Below are 22817 nucleotides of genomic sequence, written 5' to 3' on the forward strand. Positions count from 1 at the left end.
CTCGACGACGCCCGAGCCGTCACCGTCGCCGCCGCTCGTCGCAGCCACGTCCAATGCCGTCCCCGAGCCACGCCACCGTGTCTAGCAGCGTCGCCGTCGTTGACTACGTCGACTAGCCAAGCCGCACGACGCCGGAGCCCCTGCAACATCGTAGTCACCGTCGTCTTCAACCTCGGGCCGCCCGAGATCGTCGTCGCCGTTCCGACTGCACCGAGCCCTCCCCGAGCTCGCTGACCCTCTCTGCGGCTTCCCAGTGAGCTGCTGCTCCTCCCCCTTCTCTCTGCTTCATCGCTAGAGCTCTGTAGCAGCTGTACCTCTTTCGTCCGAACGCACGCCGCCTGAGCTCGTCGCTGACGTAGCTCCGGCCGCTTAGCGGTCCCGCTGGCATGTCCGGTGTGCTCACTGTATCGCGTAGATGCTGTAGGTGCTAGAGCCACGCCGCCTAGGCCACTACAGCCACGCACACGAGCTGACCCGAGCTTCGGCCTCTGCCAAGCTCATCGCCGGCGATGCTCCGGCCACGCCATCACCATGACTGGATGCGGGCGAGCACCAGCTGCCCATAGCTGCTCTCTGCGCAGCAAATGGTGCCCTGTGGGCAAATCCCGCAGCACGCCGCCGCGTCTGGCCTCGCCGGCGGCTAAACGCCGGCAGCCGCTGACCGCTGACCGGCGAGGTTTGACCCCGCCGAGTCAGGTTGACTTCCCCCTCTCTCTCACTGACATGCAGGCCCCGCCCGATTAATTACTCTGTTAGTGCTAATTAACAAGGTTAGTTTAACTAGTATAGTCACCGACTAGTGGGCCCTACCCAGTTAATTAGACTAACTAAACGTAGTTAGTGCACAGAGTCACTGACCAGTGGGCCCCACTGGTCAGGTTTGACTGGCCCCTGGCGCCTTTGACTCGCTGACGTCATAGTGACGCAGTGCTGATGCAATTATTTAATTTCTGGATTTATTTTCATATAGGAAATTCCAGAAAATAGCCTAAACTTCTAAAAATCATAGAAAATCAACCATAGGTCCAAATCAAACAAATTATATATGAAAAATGATCAAAAAAATTCAATCTATCCATCTGTAATGGTTTCATGCATGACAAACCACTTTAACCTTGCTGTTTAGGTGAAACAAGCTAACACACTCATTATGCATAAGAACTTTAACTTTCATTTGAATCTTTGATTCAAATGGACCCATTTCAACTTGTTTCACATTGCATTAGGTAGGACACATCATTTTGCCATGTCATAGCATGCATCATATTGTTGCATATCGTCATGTGTTGATTATGTTTTTGTGTCCTTCGTGGTAGTTTCTGCCTCCGAGGATATCTCCGAGTATCCAACTGAAGGGCAGTACCCTACTACCACTCCATTAGGCAAGCAGCCCCATTGATCATATCGATACAATCCCATGTTCTCTCCTCTTCTCTCATTTACTGCATTAAGACAACAACGTTTCAAACTGCTGTGTGCTGCGGTAGTTGAACCCTTATCCTGTGCATGACCTGTCATTGCCACAGTAACTAGATGAAACCCACTAGCATGTGTAGGAGTTGATTGAGGCATGTATGTGTTTCCTACCTTGCTATGTCTGCTATGCTTAGAGTTGTGTCAGGTCTGGTTCATCTGGGTGATGGGCTAGAGTGAAATGATTATGTCGGTAATGTGGGGGACGTGTTGAACATGATTTGGTAGAGCTATCGATGAGAGGCCATGTAGGAGTACATGGTGGGTTGTTTCATTGAGGCCGTCCCTAGGAACTGAGATCAGTATGTGTGATTTCAAGAATCAGCTACTACCATGCATTGGGATCCTTAATTGACCCTCTCAGCTTCTTAATCACCCTAGTACTCTGTCCAGGAGTTGCAAATACTTTCTGGTGTTTGTAGGTTATGTGTTGGCGGCCATGCGTAGCGCTGACCCTAGGGGTGGGCTATGATGCGGTAGATACACCGTGGCACGATGTACCGAGTCACCCATTTGGTGTCTCGGGAACCCTGTTCACATCGTTCGAGGCCGTATGTGGAAACCTCGGCCGGACTCCCTGCGGATGGAACCTGGATAGGCGATAAACCTGGACTAGAGACTTGAGTGTTTAGGTAGGACGTGGCCGACACCCTCGTTGGGCTTCCGCTTGAAGGTTGCCGAGTACATGTCGCGTAAACGACGGTAAGTGGTGAGTGCGTGTATGAAAAAGTACACCCCTGCAGGGTTAACATCATCTATTCAAATAGCCGCGTCCGCAGTAAAGGACTACTTGGTTGCCTATAAAGTTCATAGACAAGTTAATGGTTACTACTAAAAGACTCAAGATAAGTGTGAGTACCGAGGATGGCCCTCTCGTAGGATGTCGAGGGAGGATCCCTGGTGGAGTATTGTGTTGGTAATTAGTGGAATCGTGTGCGAAAACTATTTTACTAGTGGTGTCTTGTAGGATAGCTTAGCCAAGAGTCAAAGCTGGCTTGCTGCAATAACTCCACCACCTTCTTGAGAATGAGCATGTATAGTAGGTTCTGTTGTAAGATTTGCTGAGTACCTTTGTACTCATGTTTGCTTAATTACTATTTTCAGACGACAACACCGCCCCTCCGATGGGTTTTATGTAGATCTCGATGTCGATGAGTGACTTGCCACCCAGGTGGTGATCCTGGCCATGGAGGGCCCTATGTAGATAGACAGGCTTCGAGAAGCCTTCTTTCTTTCTAGTGTCTGTACTCAGACTATTTGCTTCCGCATGTGCTTGTATGCTTGTATGACTTGAGTGTCGGGTCATGTGACCCCTACCTGTATGAACATGTTATGTATGGCTCTCTGGAGCCTTTAAATAAAGTACTTGAGTTGTAGAGTTTTGTTGTGATGCCATGTTGTATTTGCACATATCGAGCATATTGTGTGTATGATTGAAATGCTTGGTATGTGTGGGATCCGACAATCTAGTTGTTTATCCTTGGCAGCCTCTCTTATGGGGAAATGTAGTCTAGTGCTCCTTGAGCCATAGTAGTCCGCTACAGCCCGGTTCACCGGAGTCCTGCTAGCCCAGCACTACTGCTCAGGACACTTGACTGGCCGGCATGTGTTTCACTTCGTTCCTATGTCTGTCCCTTCGGGGAAATGTCACGCGGTGACTTCCGGAGTCCTGTCTAGCCTGCTACAGCCCGGGTTCCCCGGAGTCCTGTTAGCCCAGTGCTACAGCCCGGATTCACTCGCTGATGACCGACATGCTCGATGTGATTCATGTATGCCTGTCTCCATAGGTCTGTGCCGCTTTGGGTTCACGACTAGCCATGTCGGCCCGGGTTCTCTGTCATATGGATACTAGCGACACTATCATATACGTGAGCCAAAAGGCACAAACGGTCCCGGGCCACGGTAAGGCGACACCCGTGGGGATACCGTGCGTGAGGCCGCAATGTGATATGAAGGTGTTACGGCTAGATCGATGTGACCTTGGATCGGGGTCCTGACACGGAGCCTCAAGTTCATCTTTATTCGTTCTTATTCTTCTATGGTGGATTCAATTCAAGTTTTGGTGTTGATCATACCCCTTTTCCTCGTTTTCAAATGCTTTCCTATGCCGTTGCACCTCATAATCATCCACTTCTCGCTATTCTATTATTCCAGAGTGCTGAAGATATCTCAGAAGGCTCGTCTTGTCATCCAAGATCCGTTCAACCTATTTCGAGGTTGTTATCTCAGTCAAGTCATTTAATTTAACCGGTGCAATCTTCCTTTCTAATAATCGTACAACAGTGTTTCTTTTGAGTGGGCCCTAACCCACAGGTCTTTTCCCAGGATCTTACCTGACTCTTCTAATTTTCCCGGAGCTTTTCAAATTCATTTTCAAAGTTTGACGTAAGAATGATTCATCATCAGGCATATGTATTTCTCCAAGATCTTTCAAATTCTTTTCATCGTTGTTTCAACCTTTCTAATTTTCATCCCGGAGTATCTCAATAATTCATGGTGGTGCTTCTTATCGTCATTCTCAACATTTGAAGACCGAAGAAGAGTTTCCCTTAAATCTGGCTCCATTCGTTTCAAGATTCGTGGCTCTAGCTTGATGTCTTCCTCTCATAATTGTTTTATTTGTGTCTATTCTTTTTATCCTTCCGGGGTAATTCAGGAGTCTTTTCAGTTTGATTCTCTGGAGGTCATCAATTCAGGGTTATTCATTCCAGCTTTCAGCTCTCGTTATCCAAATCTTACTGGTGCATCATTCAAATATTCTCTAATCAGTTCATGATCTATTCGTTTTCATGTATCAAATTCCCTCAAGTATCTTCATTTGTCCTTTAATTCTTCCCGGTGTTTCTTTACCTTTTCTTCAATCATTTTCTATTCTTATGGTAGTTCATTCAAGACTTCTTTCCCTTCATTATCATATTAATTATTCGTTGTTTCAACCCTACCGGTGGTTCGTTGAAGACATTCTCAAGTTTAAGCTATACCTCTCTTTAATCCTTTCTAGGAGAATAAGTAGTATGCCAAATCCGCTGCTTGTCATCAATTTAAATTGGTGAAGGATAAGCATAATATAATTCTTATTCTTGTTTCATCGAGTAAATTCAATTTCTTACTCTGGAGGCTCATCAAGCTCTCGGTTTTCAATTGTTTCATTTTTTTTTCTTTCCTGGAGTTCCAAGCTCTCTCAATTATATCACCACGGAGATTCATCTAAATCATTACAAGGTTTCACCTTGTGTTTTCAACTTCTCTTTCTTTTTCGTTATCCTTTTGTTACCGGAGTTCTTCATGAAGGTTCTACATGATGTTTCATCAAGGATTTATTTCCTTCTCGAAGTTGTCATCGAGATTCTTTTCTAAGGAGCTCAAGCATTCTTCTTCTGGGAATCCGGAGTGCATTTGTTCTCTCTTATCTTCTCGAGATGGTATTATGTCATTCTTGATAAGTTGAGTTCATGTTTCATGATTCACAGGTTGTTAAGAATGGGGTATTTTAAATCCATCAACCTCTTCGTTGGAGTTATCTTGGGTTATATTTCACCTAAAGCCTTGCCTAAGGATTGTTGCTATTTATGCTGATTATAAGCGACCCAAGTTCTTCATTTATCCTCCCGGCGAAATCGTTTCCGTCAGTGGCAGAATTTCATCCCAGTTTTGAGATGTTTTCCATAAGCCCACAACAAGCTTACTCTTTTCGTTGTTGGTGTTCCAACAACTCCGTTCGACCCTTCTCCTAAGGATGCCTTCTCAAGCTTTTTTTGGCAGAAGTTGGCATTTTTCTCCTCATTTCTCCTATTTCAATTATCTATCTTCTATTCTTTCGTTCTGGAGGCATTGCGTTGTTGTTCTTTCACCCGTCATCTCGTTTTGGAAAATATCATGTTCTTTTCATGCCTATCCATTTAACCAGAGTGTTGTACCCCTTTTGCACAAGTTCTTTTGTCCTTATCAAGCCTTGCATATCGTTTTAACCGGAGTGCTTGCATGTACTTCTTGTCCTTTGCAACCATTCTCTTGTGTCTTTAAACCTACAAGGTTCTAGTAATGTTCCTTGTTCCTCTTTCCTAACGGAGTGTTTTCAACTTTGCTCATCTCCGTTGTATACTTTTCTTGAAATGGCTTAACCTTTGCAAGGTTCTTCGGTTTCACTCGTTTGTCCAAGAAGCAACTTAGTTTTACCTCTCCTCTTTCTCTTCCGTTGTCCCTCCGGTGCCATTCTAGATCTCGGGATGAGATCCTCTCGTAGTGGTGGAGTGTTGTAGCGCCCCCGAGACCGATGCACCAGGTGTCCTCCAGTTATTCACTGTTGTTGCCTTGTCATTGCTTGCGTGTCATGCATTTCATATCATGTCATCATGTGCATTTCATTTGCATACATGGTCATCTCATGCATCCGAGCATTTTCCCCGTTGTCCATTTTGCAATCCGGCGATCCTATGTCATCCGGTGTCCCTTTCTACCTCGTTTCGTGTGCGGGTGTCAAACGTTCTCGGATTGGACCGAGACTTGCCAAGCGGCCTTGGTTTACTACCGGTAGACCGCCTGTCAAGTTTCGTGCCATTTGGACTTCGTTTGATACTCCAACGGTTAACCGAGGGACCGAAAAGGCCTCGTGTGTGTTGCAGCCCAACACCCCTCCAAAGTGGCCCAAAACCCACCAAAACCCCCTCCATCATCTCGATCGTTCGATCACAATCGCGTGGCCGAAAACCGCACCTCTTTTGGACTCTCCTAGCTCCCTCTACCTATAAATATGTGGCCTCCCACGAAATTTTCACGCAGATGAAACCCTAAACTCCTCCTCTGCGCGCCGCCGGACATTTCGTCCCGCACCGCCGGACATGTCCACCGCGCCTTCCACCTCACTCCGACGAATCACAGTGCGCCAAGTCCGCTCCGCCGCCCCGCTCGACCTCTCCCGCATCGCCACCTATCACCGCCGCCTTCTCTCTCCTTGCCTGCGCCGCCGCGGCCCTGCGGGCCCACGGCCGGCCCACCCGGCCTGAACGTCCAGTGCTCCTGCCCCGCCGCCTGGGAGCGCCCGCGCCCACCGGATTTCACGCCGCGCCGCCCGCGCATCCTTCACCGGAGCTGCGGTGCCGCCTCCCGCTCGCCGAAACTCGTCGCCAGCGCACTCCGCCGTTGTGCGCCTCACACCGTGCCCCGGCCGCGCCGCCCGCGCACCGCCGCAGGGAGCTCGCCGCCCGGCCACCGGAGCTCCTCTCCGGCCTCCTGCCTCGTCACCGGCGTCCTCCCCGGCCTCCTCCTCACCTTCCCCTCGCCGGAGCCGCGACCTCGCCGGAGTTCCTCGATCTGCCGCCGCTACAGTACAGGATCCCGATCTGGATCTGGGATCGCTACAGTAAACCCTAGCCCAGTTGACTTTTCCCTCTCTCCCGTAATTATTTGCATATCTTCATCAGCTCATAACTCTTCATCACCGTTACTCTGATTCATGCGTGTAGCATATCAAAATGTTCGTCTCGACGAGTACATCATTTCATCTCATTGCATAATTTTCATTTGAGCTCATCTTGATGCCCAAAATGTCGTTGGAAGAGGGCTATGTGATGATTATGTCAGATCTGTTTCAGCAAATGGCCTTTTGTCATTTTTGCCATGATTAATGTGTGCATGCTATGATCCTGAGCTCTACATGTGTTTTGATATATGTCACGCCATCTTTACAGGGGTGTATGCCATGTATTTTTGTGATCTTTGTGGTGACTAGCACAAGCATGCAAAGTAGCTTACTCGGTGATGCTGATTTCAGGGACTTAGAATTTCACTAAGTCCTTGTCCTGTCATTATTTTTATGCCATATGTTCATGTTGTTTCCTAGTGATCCGTGCCTCTTTTGAGGATGATCAGTAAGGATGTTTTGTAGATATTGTGGTGCCCTATCCATCGATGTCTTTGTTTGCATTTATGGAGCACCCTAGCTTGAGTCAATTGAACTCTACTGTTGCTATAAAATGTTCCGGGCAGTTTGTTGACATGTTTAGCAATTTTGCCGAGGATGTTGCTATTGATCCGTACATGCTATGATGTTGTTCTTGCCATGTCTAGCTTCTATGCCATGTCTTCTTCATGGGTGTATGCTTAGTTTGTCATTCCATGCTCTGTAGTGAGTGCATCGAGCTCGTAAACATACCTACTTGTTAATCTGTTTTGCATGCTCCAGTTTTTCACTAAGTCTGAATCTGTTTATGTTTTTGCTATGTTCACATGCTTGCAATTGTACTTTGTGGACCCTTTTGGCTCATGGTCACTAAGGGACTTTTGTTGTATGCTTTGAGTAGCTTCATGCCATGCCTTGATTTTCCATGATATGTTCCTGTAGCATGTAGTTTTCATGCTCTAAACATTGCTTCCTGATGATAAATTCCTGACATGCTGTTAATTTCTCTAAGTCTGAAACCTGTTATCTTTTGCACTTTTGCCATGCTTGTTCGAACCTGTTATTGAGTGAATTAGCCGTAGCTCAGTGTTCATATTTTGTCAAGCATCATGAGTGGATCCCTGCCATGTATTTTTTGCCATGTTTGAGTGCTGTAGCATATTTAGCTTGATGCATTTAGTTGGTTACTTGATGTTTATCGCAGCCCGGTGCCATATTTGTTTTGCTTGCCATTTCCAAACCGTGCATCTGATTCCGGTGATCTTTATATTGATTTCATCCGAAATCAACTCCCCTTTCCAATGGCACTCTTGGATTTCCAAGTTGATGCCAGGTTCAATCATTCCTTTCCAAATCATGCATATGCATCGCATACCGCATCCCGCATATCATGCCATGTTCATGTGTTGGTTGTTTACTATGTTGTGTGCTTCTTTCCGGTGTTGCTTCTTCGGGTTGGTTCCAATAACGTCGCGTTTGTGAGGGCCCATTCGACTATGTCTGTTTGTCTTCTTCATGGACTCGTTCTTCTTCCTTGCGGAATTTCAAGCAAGATGATCATACTCTCGAAATCACTTCTATCTTTGCTTGCTAGTTGCTCGCTCTTTTGCTATGCTTATGCTGCGATACCTACCACTTGCTTATCATGCCTCCCATATTTCTAAGCCAAGCCTCTAACCCACCTTGTCCTAGCAAACCGTTGTTTGGCTATGTTACCGCTTTGCTCAGCCCTCTTATAGCGTTGTTAGTTGCAGGTGAAGATTGGAGTTTGTTCCTTGTTGGAACATGGATATTATTGTTGGGATATCACAATATCTCTTATTTAATTAATACATCTATATACTTGGTAAAGGGTGGAAGGCTCGGCCTTATGCCTGGTGTTTTGTTCCACTCTTGCCGCCCTAGTTTCCGTCATATCGGTGTTATGTTCCCGGATTTTGCGTTCCTTACATGGTTGGGTTATAATGGGAACCCCTTGACAGTTCGCTTTGAATAAAACTCCTCCAGCAAGGCCCAACCTTGGTTTTACCATTCACCACCTAGCCTCTTTTTCCCTTGGGTTAGGCCAACCCAAGGGTCACCTTTATTTTAACCCCCCGGGCCAGTGCTTGTCTAAGTGTTGGTCCGAAATGGGCAGCCTGTGGGGCCACCTCGGGGAAACTTGAGGGCTGGTTTTACTCATAGCTTGACATATCCGGTGTTGTCCTGAGAACGAGATATGTGCAGCTCCCATCAGGATGTCGGCGCATCGGGCGGCTTTGCTGGACTTGTTTTACCATTGTCGAGGATGTCTTGTAACCGGGATGCCGAGTCTGATCGGATTGTCTTGGGAGAAGGAATATCCTTCGTTGACCGTGAGAGCTTGTGATGGGCTAAGTTGGGACACCCCTATAGGGCTTTGAACTTTCGAAAGTCGTGCCCGCGGTTATGGGCAGATGGGAATTTGTTAATGTCCGGTTGTAGAAAACCTAAAGTTTATCTTAATTAAAATGCACCAACCACGTGTTTAACCGTGATGGTCTCTTCTCGGCGGAGTCCGAGAAGTGAACACAGTGTTGTAGTTATGCTTGACGTAGGTTGTTCTAGGATCACTTCTTGATCATAGTTTCTCGATCGTGCTTTGCCTTCTCTTCTCGCTCTCATTTGCGTATGTTAGCCACCAAATATGCTAGTCACTTGCTACAGCTCCACCTCACATACCTTTTACCCTACCTAAAAGCTTAAATAGTCTTGATCGCGAGGGTGTGAGATTGCTGAGTCCCCGTGACTCACAGATACTTCCAAAACCAGCTTGAAGGTGCCGTTGAACCGTGCAGATGATGCAACCAAGCTCAAGGAGGAGCTCTATGAAGATCGTGTTCTTTATGTTGTTCCGTTTTCCAGTTGATCAATAGTGGAGCCCAGTTGGGTCGATCGGGGATCTGTGTAGCATTTGGGGTAGTCTTCTTTTATTTTGGTTCCGTAGTCGGACCTTGAGTGTATTTGGGTGATGTAATGCTTTATTCATGTAATTGTGTGAAGTGGTGATTGTAAGCCAACTATGTATCTCTTTCCCTTATGTATTACATGGGTTGTGTGAAGATTACCTCACTTGCGACATTGCTTTCAATGCGGTTATGCCTCTAAGTCGTGCTTCGACACGTGTGAGATATAGCCGCATCGAGGGCGTTACAAAAAATCAACAACTTCGAAGGCACAAATCCGAGGGTGGTGAACGGTCAAAGAATCAAACATTATATCTCAGGTAATCCTACAAATGTTGAAACTAATGTTATTGAAACCGTAACCCCAGAGGAGTATATAAGGGACACTTTCCAGGATGTTTCAACCTCCGAAAAGGAAGAGGTATGTGGTACGGTAAGTAAACCGACTCCAAAACAGTTCTAATAGCAATTTTTCTCCGTTTTGGAATATTTAAGAAAATGGGAAAATAAGAAGCAGTCCGTAAAGGACATGAGGCATCCACGAGGGTGGAGGGCGCACCCTACCCCTCTGGGCGTGCCCCCTACCTCGTGGGCACCTCGTGTGCCCTCCGGACTCCGTTTTCTTGCATGACACTTCTTTTGGTCAGTAAAAATTCATTATATAATCTCCCAAAGGTTTTGACCACCATACCACGCAAATATCCTCTATTTTTGTTTTGAGTTGTTCTGCTGCATATTTAGATCAAGATGTCTTCTCAAGAGTCAGTCGGGGAGAGCCGGGTGTCTCATCCGACACCGGGACCAAGAGCAAACAGTGATGTTGAACACTTTGGGCCATCAACGGAGGAAGAGATGGAGGCCTACTTGAAAAGGATAGATGCCATGGAAGAGGATCAAGAAGTTACTTAGCGTTTTTGAGCCGGATTCACGATGGGGGAACTACAGAGCTCAACTATTCCAAACTCAGTCATCCCTTCCAATGTTAGATTTCTCTCTTCTGAAAATATGAAAAAGAGTGTTACTTGTGCTCCCGCAGCTATGCAACATCCATGGGTGAAAGGAGCTTTAGCCATCATGGACAAGCTCTGTAAGGAAATAATGGACCTAAAGCAGCAAGTCAATAAGCTTGAGGAAGAGAATCGTATCCCGAGGGGCATCATCGCCAAGAATATCATGTCACCACCTCCAAAGAAAGAAACATAAATACACGGGTATGGGCACTCCCCTTGGCAACTGCCAAGCTTGGGGGAGTGCCCCGGTATCGTATCACCATCACACTTCTATCTTTACTGTTTTTCTTAGTTTGATCCTTTTGGTCATATCTTGATCTAGTATAATAAAGTTTTAGTTTTGAGTTTTTGCTTTATGATCCTTCTATGTAATCGAGTCCGTGAGCTATATATCATATAGGTTAGTTTCGAGTCGAGGGCTTGATTATCTTGCTATGATCTTGAGGGAATAAAAACAAAAGAGAAGAGAAAGAATAAAAATAAATAAAGAGATCATATGGATCTTATGGAGAGTAATGACTTCACATATAATGAGTATGATGAATAAAAGTTGTTGAGAGTTGACAAACATAGTTTTGGTCATCATTGCAATTAATAGGAAGTAATAAAGGAAGAGAGGTTTTCACATATAAATATACTAGCTTGGGCATATTTTATGATTGTGAGCATTCATTAAAATATGACATGCTAAAAATTAGATGTTGGACAAGGAAGACAACGTAATGGGTTATGCTTTCTTACATCTGAAATAAATTATATTGTAATTGATCATCCAACATGTTGAGCTTGCCTTTCCCCCTCATGCTAGCCAAATTATTTGCGCCATGTAGAGATACTACTTGTGCTTCCAAATATCATCAAACCGAGTTTTGCGATGAGAGTCCAACATATCTACCTATGGATTGAGTAAGATCCTTCATGTAAGTTCTCATTGTTGCAAGCAATAAAAATTGCTCTCTAAATATGTATGATTTATTAGTGTGGAGAATATGAGCTTTATATGATCTTGTGATGTGGAGGAAATAAAAGCGACGGACTTCATAACAAAGGTCCATATCACAAGTGGAAATATAAAGTAACGTTCTTTTGCATTAAGATTTCGTGCATCCAACCATAAAAACACATGACAACCTATTCTCCCCTCTGCGAAGGGCCTATCTTGTATTCTTGTCTTATACTTCATACAAGAGTCATGGTGATCTTCACCTTCGCTTTTTTTCATTTTATCCTTTGGCAAGCACCGTGTGTTGGAAAGATCCTGATATATATATATATATAGTTAATTGGATGTGAGTTTTCATGAACTATTATTGTTGACATTACCCTTGAGGTAAAAGGTTGGGAGGCAAAACTATAAGCCCCTATCTTTCTCTATGTCCGATTAAAACTCCATACCCATAAGTATTGCATGAGTGTTAGCAATTGTGAAAGACTAAATGATAGTTGAGTATGTGGACTTGCTGAAAAGCTCTTATATTGACTCTTTCTGATGTTATGGTAAATTGCAATTGCTTCAATGACTAATATTATAGTTTGTTAGTTTTCAATGAAGTTTCTGATTCATACTTGAAATTGTGAATGAATTGTTACTTTAGCATAAGAAACCATATGACAATATATATATATGTTGTTGTTCTAAGAATGATCATGATGCTCTCATGTCTGTATTTTATTTTATCGACACCTCTATCTCTAAACATGTGGACATATTTTTCGATATCGGCTTCCGCTTGAGGACAAGCGAGGTCTAAGCTTGGGGGAGTTGATACGTCCATTTTGAATCATGCTTTTATATCGATATTTATTGCATTATTGGCTGTTATTACACATTATGTCACAATACTTATGCCTATTCTCTCTTATTTTACAAGGTTTGCACGAAGAGGGAGAATGCCGGCAGCTGGAATTCTGGGCTGGAAAAGGAGCAAATATTAGAGACCTATTCTGCACAACTCCAAAAGTCCTGAAACTTCATGGAAGTCAGTTTTAGAATATATATAAAATATTGGGCGAAGGAAGCACCAGAGGGGGGCCACCCACCATCCACGAGGGTGGGGGTGTGCCCTACCCCCTAGGCGCCCCCTGACTCGTGGGCCCCCTGGCAGGCCTCCGGTGCCCATATTTGGCTATATGAAGTTTTTTTCCCTGGAAAAATCATAAGCAAGATCTTGGGACGAAACTCCGCCGCCACAAGGCGGAACATTGGCGGAAACAATCTACGGCTCCGGTGGAGTTGTTCTGCCGGGGAAACATCCCTCCGGCAGGGGGAAATCATCACCATCGTCATCACTGTCGATCCTCTCATCGGGAGGGGGTCAATCTCCATCAACATCTTCACCAGCACCATCTCATCTCAAACCCTAGTTCATCTATTGTATCCAATCTTTGTCTCAAAACCTCAGATTGGTACCTGTGGGTTGCTAGTAGTGTTGATTACTCCTTGTAGTTGATACTAGTTGGTTTATTTGGTGGAAGATCATATGTTCAGATCCTTTATGCATATTAACACCCCTCTGATTATGAACATGAATATGATTTGCGAGTAGCTATGTTTGTTCCCGAGGACATGGGAGAAGTCTTGCTATAAGTATTCATGTGAATTTGGTATTCGTTCGATATTTTGATGAGATGTATGTTGTTTTTCCTCTAGTGGTGTCATGTGAACGTCGACTACATGACACTTCACCATTATTTTGGCCTAGGGGAAGGCATTGGGATGTAATAAGTAGATGATGGGTTGCTAGAGTGATAGAAGCTTAAACCCTAGTTTATGTGTTGCTTTGTAAGGGGCTGATTTGGATCCATATGTTGCATGCTATGGTTAGGTTTACCTTAATACTTATTTTGTAGTTGCGGATGCTTGCAAGAGGGATTAATCACAAGTGGGATGCTTGTCCAAGGAAGGGAAGTACCCAAGCACTGGTCCACCCACATATCAAATTATCAAAGTAATGAACGCGAATCATATGAGCGTGATGAAAACTAGCTTGACGATAATTCCCATGTGTCCTCGGGAGCACTTTCCTTTATATAAGATTTCGTCCAGGCTTGTCCTTTGCTACAAAAAGGATTGGGCTATCTTTCTGCACCCTATTTACTTTTATTACTTGTTACCCATTACAAATTACCTTATCACAAAACTATCTGTTACCGATAATTTCAGTGCTTGCAGAGAATACCTTACTGAAAACTGCTTATCATTTCCTTCTGCTCCTCGTTGGGTTCGACACTCTTACTTATCGAAAGGACTATGATAGATCCCCTATACTTGTGGGTCATTAGAGGCGTTGGCCGCAGGCGATGGGGAACGACGGGGAGCACCGGCGCCGTCTGGGTGACGCGGGCGGCGAGGGCAGCCTGGTGCTCAGCACGAACTCGATGAGCATCAGCCATGGGGATGGCGAAATGGTGGCGACTCGACTGGAGGAAGAGAAGCTTCGACGCACCCCTACCTGGTGCACCAAATGTCAGATTCTAGGCTCCGCAGACCCTGGATAGATTCTAACTCTGGAGTGCGTGCGAAGAACTCAACCTCCTTAGTCTGCCTACTTGTCGCTCTCATGGCCTAGCTCGATGAACTGGAAAGAAACGAGACAAGGCAGTTTACCCAGGTTCAGGCCACCTTGCGGTGTAAAACCCTACTCCTGCTTTGTGGTGGATTAGCCTTGAGGTGGGCTGAGGATGAACTAGTACAGTGGGAGAACCACCTCAGGAGGAGTGTTCTTGAGCTAGTGAGGGAGAAGATGATCTGAATGATCCGTCCCCTTGTATGGTAGTGGCTAGGCTATATTTATAGTGGCCTTGGTCCTCTTCCCCCAAAATGAAGGCGGGAAGGGATCCCACAACGGCCAAACTCGAAGGGGGACAACAAGTACATCTTATCCTGACGAAAGGTGGTCTTCGCCTGCAAAGCTTCTGGTCGTGATGCCATGGTGGGCTCAGTGACGACCTCCGTCCTGCCATCCTGGCGGTGTTGGTCTTGTTGCATGAGAATGGAAACCTTTGGCTGATTCCTTGGGACTCCGCGCCTATGCTTGCCTCCTTAAAACCAAAGAGGAAACTGTTGTATTGCGCCCGCTGGCGCTCGCCTGGCCTTGGTCGTCATGGCTTGCGTCATCTGAACCTCACGAGGTGGAGGCTTGCATAGAGATCTCCGCTCCTCAGGAGCCAGCCTGATGAGGCCGCTCCTTCTGGAGGTCTTGGTGTCGTCCGCCTCGCGAGGCTTGGCCCCTCCTGAGGGTCTTGTGTTGTTGATGATGAAGGTGGGCCGTACCAGACCGTCGGTGGAGCCACGCCATGGGCCGCAGGCAGGCAAGTCTAGGTACCCCCGTTCCCAGAATGCCGACAGCTTATAAGGCAGATATTGACCAGGTTAAGTGAGAGTTGGCATACTATTAGTAGAATAAGTTAATGAAAAATAGACAAATTACATATCTAACAGATTAATTCGAGCCACATGGAAAAGATAGTTATCCAAACCAAGCATGCTAAACAACTTGACCTCAACGATGAGGTGCTCCTCCAAGATCTGGCGGTCGGCACGCATGGCAGCCATCGCGACCTCATCCGCATGTGCGGCCACGATTTTCTTCTCCACTGCCAGATGCTCCTTGAGTTGCTGGCTATAATGCATGCACCATGGCCATGGGAGGCGCTTATTGGGAGCATGGGTAAGTTATTTGGGTCGAAGGTGTAGCGACAGCGGTCGGGGCATGTGTGATGGAGAAGGAGGAGGAGGATGGGGTGGGTTGTGGATTACGTGACTATCGACGAGGCCGCGCATCAGGATGGAGCATTGCTAGCGAGGAGGGGGAGATCCAAAGAAAGCAATGAAGGTTTGAAAGCACAAGTGCTCCCTGGGTGATGTTGGTAATTAATGTCAACATATCTCTTGTTGGACTAATACGTCTATCTAGTATATTTCAGATGAGTTCAACAGTGGAGTGGCTTGGACAAGAGGATGTGGAACCCCTTCAAGATGCTAATCACAAAGATTGGCTCAAGCTCAAGACCCTACATTTTCATTTTAGTGATTTAAGATCACATTGAGTCCATAGGAAAAGCCAATACTATTAAAAGGGGATGAGGTGTTGCTTAATGGCTTCCTTGCTCAACGTGCTTAGTGATACGCTCCAAATCCCTCAACCACTTTCCCATTTCCACATATGTCCCAAACAAAAAGAAAACTCGGCCCCACCAATTTGATCTATCCGGTGCCACCGAGTTCACTTCACATAGCCACTGCTAGAAACCCTAATCAGTTCGGTCTCACCGATGGGATCTCGGTCTCATCGAGATGGGCTTGCAAACTCTCTGTTGCATGTTGCAACTATTTCGGTATCACCGAGATAAGCAATCGGACCCACCGAGTTTGCTTGACCAACTCTCTGTTTTGCTTGTTACCAAAATCGGTCCCACCGAGTTTGTGTAATCGGTCAAACCGAGTTGAGGTTTTACCATAACCCTAGCACATCGGTCCCACCAAAAATCCTAACATTCACATTTTGAACTAAATCGGTCTGACCGAGTTTCATGATTCGGTCCCACTGAGTTTAGTAAATTGTGTGTAATGGCTAGATTTTGTGTGGAGGCTATATATACCCATCCACCCTTCCTCCACCAAGGAGAGAGCCATCAGAACGTGCCTACACTTCCAGCATACATTTTCTGAGAGAGAACCACCTACTCATGTGTTGAGACCAAGATATTCCATTCTAACCACAAGAATCTGGATCTCTAGCCTTCCCCAAGTTGCTTTCCACTCAAATCATCTTTCCACCAAATCCAAATCTATGAGAGTGAGTTGAGTGTTGGGGGGACTATCATTTGAAGCACAAGAGCAAGGAGTTCATCATCAACACACCATCTATTACCTTTTGGAGAGTGGTGTCTCCTAGATTGGTTAGGTGTCACATAGGAGCCTTCGTCAAGATTGTGGAGTTGAACCAAGGAGTTTGTATGGGCAAGGAGATCGCCTACTTCGTGAAGATCTACCCTAGTGAGGCAAGTCCTTCATGGGCGATGGCCATGGTGGGATAGACAAGGTTGCTTCTTGGTGGACCCTTCATGGGTGGAGCCCTCCGTGGACTCATGCAACCATTACCCTTCATGGGTTGAAGTCTCCATCAACATGGATGTACGATAGCACTACCTATCAGAACCACGCCAAAAATCTCCGTGTCTCCAATTGCGTTTGCACGCTCTAATCCCATCCCTTTACTTTCTTGCAAGTTGCATGCTTCACTTTTCGCTTCTCATATACTCTTGCCATGCTTTCTTGAAATGTATTGTGAATGTTTAAACTTGTGATAAAACTCCACCTTAACTTAAAGAAATTAAAAATTGCTACTTTTCCTTGTTGAGGGTCTAATCACCCCCCTCTAGACACCTCTTTTCGATCCTACAATTGGTATCAGAGTGTTGGTCTCCATTGCTTTGGTTTAATCACCATTAGAGGAAGATGGATGAGTCTATGTTGGGGAGTCTTAGATGTAGAGTGCCTATACTTGATGGAGAGTTTTTTCATGAATGGTAAATTGAGATGCTTGAGATTTTCAATGAATATCATTTGAACAAGTACATTACTAGCCCTTGTGCACCTCATGTTGATCCTTTGCATCCTACCCTTGATGAGTCTATTGACATGATCCGTAATCTTAGAACTATCAATTTAATCACTAGAGGATTACCTAGAAACTTGATTGCTAGCTTGCCTACTCTTGATTGTGCTTACACCATATGGAGATTTCTCGACGAACAATTTCCAAACTATTCCTTGCAAAACTTAGATGAAATTATTCACAAGTCTATTGCTTTGAGTAAGATGAATTCCAATGATCCTAAGTTTGGTGATTGTTTATTTGAGCTTACTAACCTCACGCGTGCCAAACATTGGTGCGTGTTGGTCCTAAACAAACGGTTTTAACCCCTTTCCGCGACGGCCTTCGGAACCATCACCAAGTGAGTGTGTGCGATAGGGGGTCCTTCCCACACGACCCACAAACCATCGGGGATATGGAATAGTGATCCAGAGGCCTTCCAAAATGTAATTGTGTGCGATGCAGCACACACTAAATTCTTTCACATGTGTGGTATCGGTGATTAGGCGTTTCTAATGACGCAGTGAAACCATACGGTCTGTCGTAACGAACTGTTTCGGAAACAGTATCTAAGGCACACGGGCTAACATATGAACTGTGTGCGATTTGTTCCCTATTGCACATGAGTTTTCTGCGTAACATGTCTGCCATGCTAGACTCCATCGCACACATTTTCCAACAATTACCGTCTGCGATAATGTTCTATCACAAACGGTTCAGGAGCCCCTTCGCACACATACAAGTGCTGCAGACCGTTTGTAATTTGTTAGGTATCACTAAAGGTTGCCGCAAGAGTGACATATGCTTTTCGTCTGGGATCCCACATGTTTCCAGAAAAAATACGACTGCGATTGTATTTTGCATTAAGCACGGTTTACTCCTAGTTCTCGTGTGCGATAACACGATATCACAAACGGTTCTGGAGAACCTATGCACACGTAGTAGCGCCACAAATCGTTTGCCATCTGCTGTGTATCACTGACGGTTCCGCTATGATTTACGTATGCTTTCTGATGTGGATCACACACACTCATTTAGTTGAACCATGTGCGGAGCAATTGCCAAGTTAAAACAAAAATATCCCATTTTGAATCGGCACGCAAAAAGCAAGTTCACTACAATATTCAATTGAACAAATAAACAAAAATATCCCATTTTGAATTGGCACGCAAAAAGAAAATTTGCCACAATATTTAATTGAACAAATAGTGTCCACAGGAAGAACATTCATCAGATTTCGCAACAATTGCAATGGAACATATGGTAGCTAAATTCCAATGATTGTACGAAATACGAAGACCTCATCAGATGGAAAACAATGGATCCATGCGTTATATGTTTAGCAGCTAACTCTTACTCAATGTTTCATGTAATGTTGTGCCATTTGCTAATGCAGGATCTATGAAATACACACTCTGACTTTGTCTTCTCTGTGCGTTCAATCCCCTAAGAGGAATAAAATTGCAGTTAACTGTTTATCATTTACAACCTTGTATGGAAAAGTTGATCAGAGTTTGTTAAGTACTTACAAAATCATGCATCTAACAAGAGTGGCATCGAGCACGTTGAAGTTGAAGAAGAGATGTAAGTCCTCGAAACTCACAATGATGGAACCAGCATCGTGTCGGAAATGATCTTTGTTGTAGTGGACTAGCAAATGGTGATGACCTTCTGACATTTGTTCCATGCAATATTCATGTAACTCGCGGCAACTAGAGCTGCACTCATCAAAGTATTCGCCAACAAGAAATGGCTGGCCATGGATGTAATTGCGTGCTTCAAGTATGTCTGCTTTTCTTTTAGCAAGCAACAATTCTACTTCCTCATCATCCATGGTGTCAGAAATAATATTACTCCCTGATTCAAACAAGCTGTTGTTAATTTGGTTCTGGGCGATGAGTGCTTTAAGTAAGAGGCAATCGTTCTCTTTCCTCTTCACTTTCCCGCTGCGCTTCCTCATGGTCGTGGGTGTAGCCTTTTTGGCCACTTCCTTCTTGGTACTTGAAGCATTTCTGGCAGAATGTCTGGTTGCCTGCACGGTAGACTACCGAGTAGACGGTGAAGCTTGGATGAACTTCTTAGCAAATTGTCTATCTATGTCGGACCGCTGAGCTGGTGGTGCTGCTGTGATGGACTGCTGGGCTGTAGGAGCAGAGGCATCGGACTAGTCACCATGCGTTGAAGCTATGTCGGGTTTCTGTGCAGGTGGTGCCAACTTGTCAGTGTGCTGAGGAGGCATGCCAACGCGTTGTTTGCTGAGCAGGAAGTGCTGACGCATTGGTATGCTGATCACGCGCCTGCGGACCGACAGACTGATGAGCAGTTGGTTCTGGACCTACATACTGCTTAGCAGGCGGTTCCGAAGCATCAGACTGCTTAGCAGTCTGTTCCACCAGGTTGGTCTGCTGAGCATGTGCTGCAGCTGGGTCTCCCCCCACTGCTTCAGCGGCCGGCATCTGAACCGGTGGTGCGTCATCAGCAGTTGTAGGCCTCGCCATTGGCTGCTTTGGGGCGGAGGATGACATGGCCTGTATGCCACAAAGTCAGTCCGGCTGATCACATGTTGATGCATCAGCCCGCGAGAGCTTCACTGGCAAGGAGAGCGTCACCGGTTGAGGGGCGACAGTGGTTGCTCTTGGCGGGGCTTCAGGAATCTCATCGATGAACTCTATTTCCTTTCATGGCCACTGGATGTGATGTAATAGTGTTTCTCCCAAGGTCCTTTGCTCATCGAAGTCTCCTAGGACATTCTTCAGGGCAAATTCATTGAATCCAGGCTTTACTTCAGTCACGTAGCACTTTACACAGCCCGGCTTCAATGGCACATTGTCCAAGAAGAGGCCATCTTCCAAGAAGGGTGGGCAAACCCAGGTTGTTGCACATTTTAATGTACCTTCATAATGTGTAAGCACGCCCTTTAGTTTGTCTTTCATTCCAGATAGATGAGACATAGCATCATCATGAGCAGCTGCAGTCTCAGTGTCGCTGGGGTCAGCTGATGCACATCTACTCTTGTGCACTACTATCGCACAATAAGCAGCATCATCCATGCACGCCTCCCCTCCCATCTGCTGGCTATCTGTCAGCGTTAGAGTCTTCTACATCATCATCATTGACTCCTCAACATCCTTTCGAATAGACGAATAAATCTCCTTCTTCAACTTTTCAAACAATGCATTCTGCTTCATTTCACTCCTCGCTTTTTTCATGCTGAGCCTCTCTTCTTTGCTGAGTGTGAAAGCCCTCTTGTGAGGGACATTAACACCTATACCCCTTGCACGGCCAGGGGGCTCTTTTGTGTCCAGAGCAATGGACATAATGTCACATGGCCCTGAGTTCCTATAGAACCTTCCAGGGATCTTGGAAGCCTCTACCATCACTTTATACAGTTTGGCGTTACGTGCGTTTTCAAAGTAATAAGTTCCATCATAACACCTCTTTGCACGTGCCCGCAAGTAGTCTCTGGTGCTTTCGCCCTTGATTTCACTAAAGGCCGGACTCCCACCCGCCGCTACTGCTTCTTTGTCCTCCTGTTTCCATATCAGTTTCATGCCGTAGTATCCTGCCACACCCATACGGTGGGGGTGTATGTTCTTCTTTTGAAGTTCCGATTGCTTGAAACTCTTCACAGCAAACTCTGGAGTTGCCCTGACCCTTTTGAATTCCGCCCAGTCTGCCTTTGTAATTTGGGGGTATGCGGGGATTGGGTCCTTGACTTCACTCAAGTACTTCTTGTACAACACGTGCTTCCAGTTTCTCCAAGCATCCCTAGCCTTCTTTAGTGCAGCGTGTTCCACCTGCATTCTCCACTACTCTGGAACGTTGAAGTGATCCATGATCTCCCAGACTATCCTTTGCCGTGTTTTTTTGTTAGCCTTCTGAAACCCTGACAGATTAATGTTGAGCCTTGCCCTGCCAACAAATCCACACACACTCCTGAACCTCATGCGTGCTTTATCTGGTTTAGTTGGAGCCCAGGACTTTAAATCAATCTCGATTACTTCATATACACCTTTAGGCTGGTGTGTGGGCTTCCTTGGAGCGTTCCTCCGTGTCCTGACCAGAAGGGTAATTGCTGCAGCTCTATCCCGTTCAAGACTACTTGATCCCTCACAATCTGCTGAAGACCTAGGGTTGTCCGAATCAGATGAAGATACATGGCCTGAATGAGTGTTGTCACTGCTACTCGGCATCTACAAAGAACACATGCGAAACTCAGGAAAGGAGGATAAGCATAAAACTAACAACTTGGTATCAAGCTTTCTAAACATGCCAGGCAATAATTTAGAAAATGTACGACTAATTTGTTAAGTTTGTGTGACTCGGTCGCCCGCGATCTGTAAATAGGCAGTAACTTATTGGAACAAATACATCTTATATGTAGTAAGGAAGGTAGATAATGAACATATATACGCTCTCCGTTATTTATAGCCAATTTGGGAACATACGGAACGAAATTGGATGAGGGATTGCGAGGAAATATGCCTCACCACGATGGAGAGCGGTAACTAATAGGCTTCTTAATGCAAACCCAACCGGACCATAGGAGAGGCGAGGGTTACTGCATCGATATGCTTGATGGTGGCTGGCGAGCAAACGAAGACGGCGAGGCACGGGCTGCCGTGTGTTGGGAATGGCAGTGGAGGTAGGCTTGACGCCGAAGAGCGGGCACACGACCGGGGTGAGCACGGCGATGCCAGAGAGGGTTCTGCTGTGGATCTGGGGGAGGGGGGAGCTGGCGAAGGAGATTGGGTGGACTAACGCGGGCGGACGGTGGGGGCGTGTTGGCGGCCTAGGTGAAAAGAGTGAAAAATATCCCCGGTCGCCGCGCGTGTGGAAAGGCCTTTGCGAACGGTTGCCTCTAAGCGCTTGTGTGCACAAACAGAATAATTTCGTTTGAAATGAAGACGTACAAATTTTGAAATGAAGACGTGAGTTCATCGTTACGCCTCTAAATTTTTCACACGTAAAACAATCACAATTTTACCACGGGTTTGATTTGCTGGCGCATTTCAGGTCCCGTGTGCTATATGTAAGACATTTTTTGGCCTTTACCGTGCATGTTGGCATATAAATCAATTCCTAGACGTACTGCATTTCCTGTCAAAAGGGATGAGGATTGCCGTTCGATCTGGGAGCATCCAATGGTGCAGACATACAATCCGTGGGGTTTGGGTTCTGGCTAATCAGAACGCACGACTCTGATCACGCGCGCAGCGAGTGGGGGGGCATCAGCCACGGTTTGGTAGGCACATGGCTTTCTTGTGTGAACCGTTTGCTATTTGAAAACATTTTTTGGGGAGGGGCTATTTGAAAACATGTACATGTGTTGTCGAAAGGGATGAGGGTCGCCGTTCGATCAAGGAGAATCCAACGGTGCAGACGTACGATCCGTGGGGTTTGGGTTCTGGCC

The sequence above is a fragment of the Triticum urartu genome, chromosome 4 (assembly GCF_003073215.2).
Source record: "Triticum urartu cultivar G1812 chromosome 4, Tu2.1, whole genome shotgun sequence".
Lineage (NCBI taxonomy): Eukaryota > Viridiplantae > Streptophyta > Magnoliopsida > Poales > Poaceae > Triticum > Triticum urartu.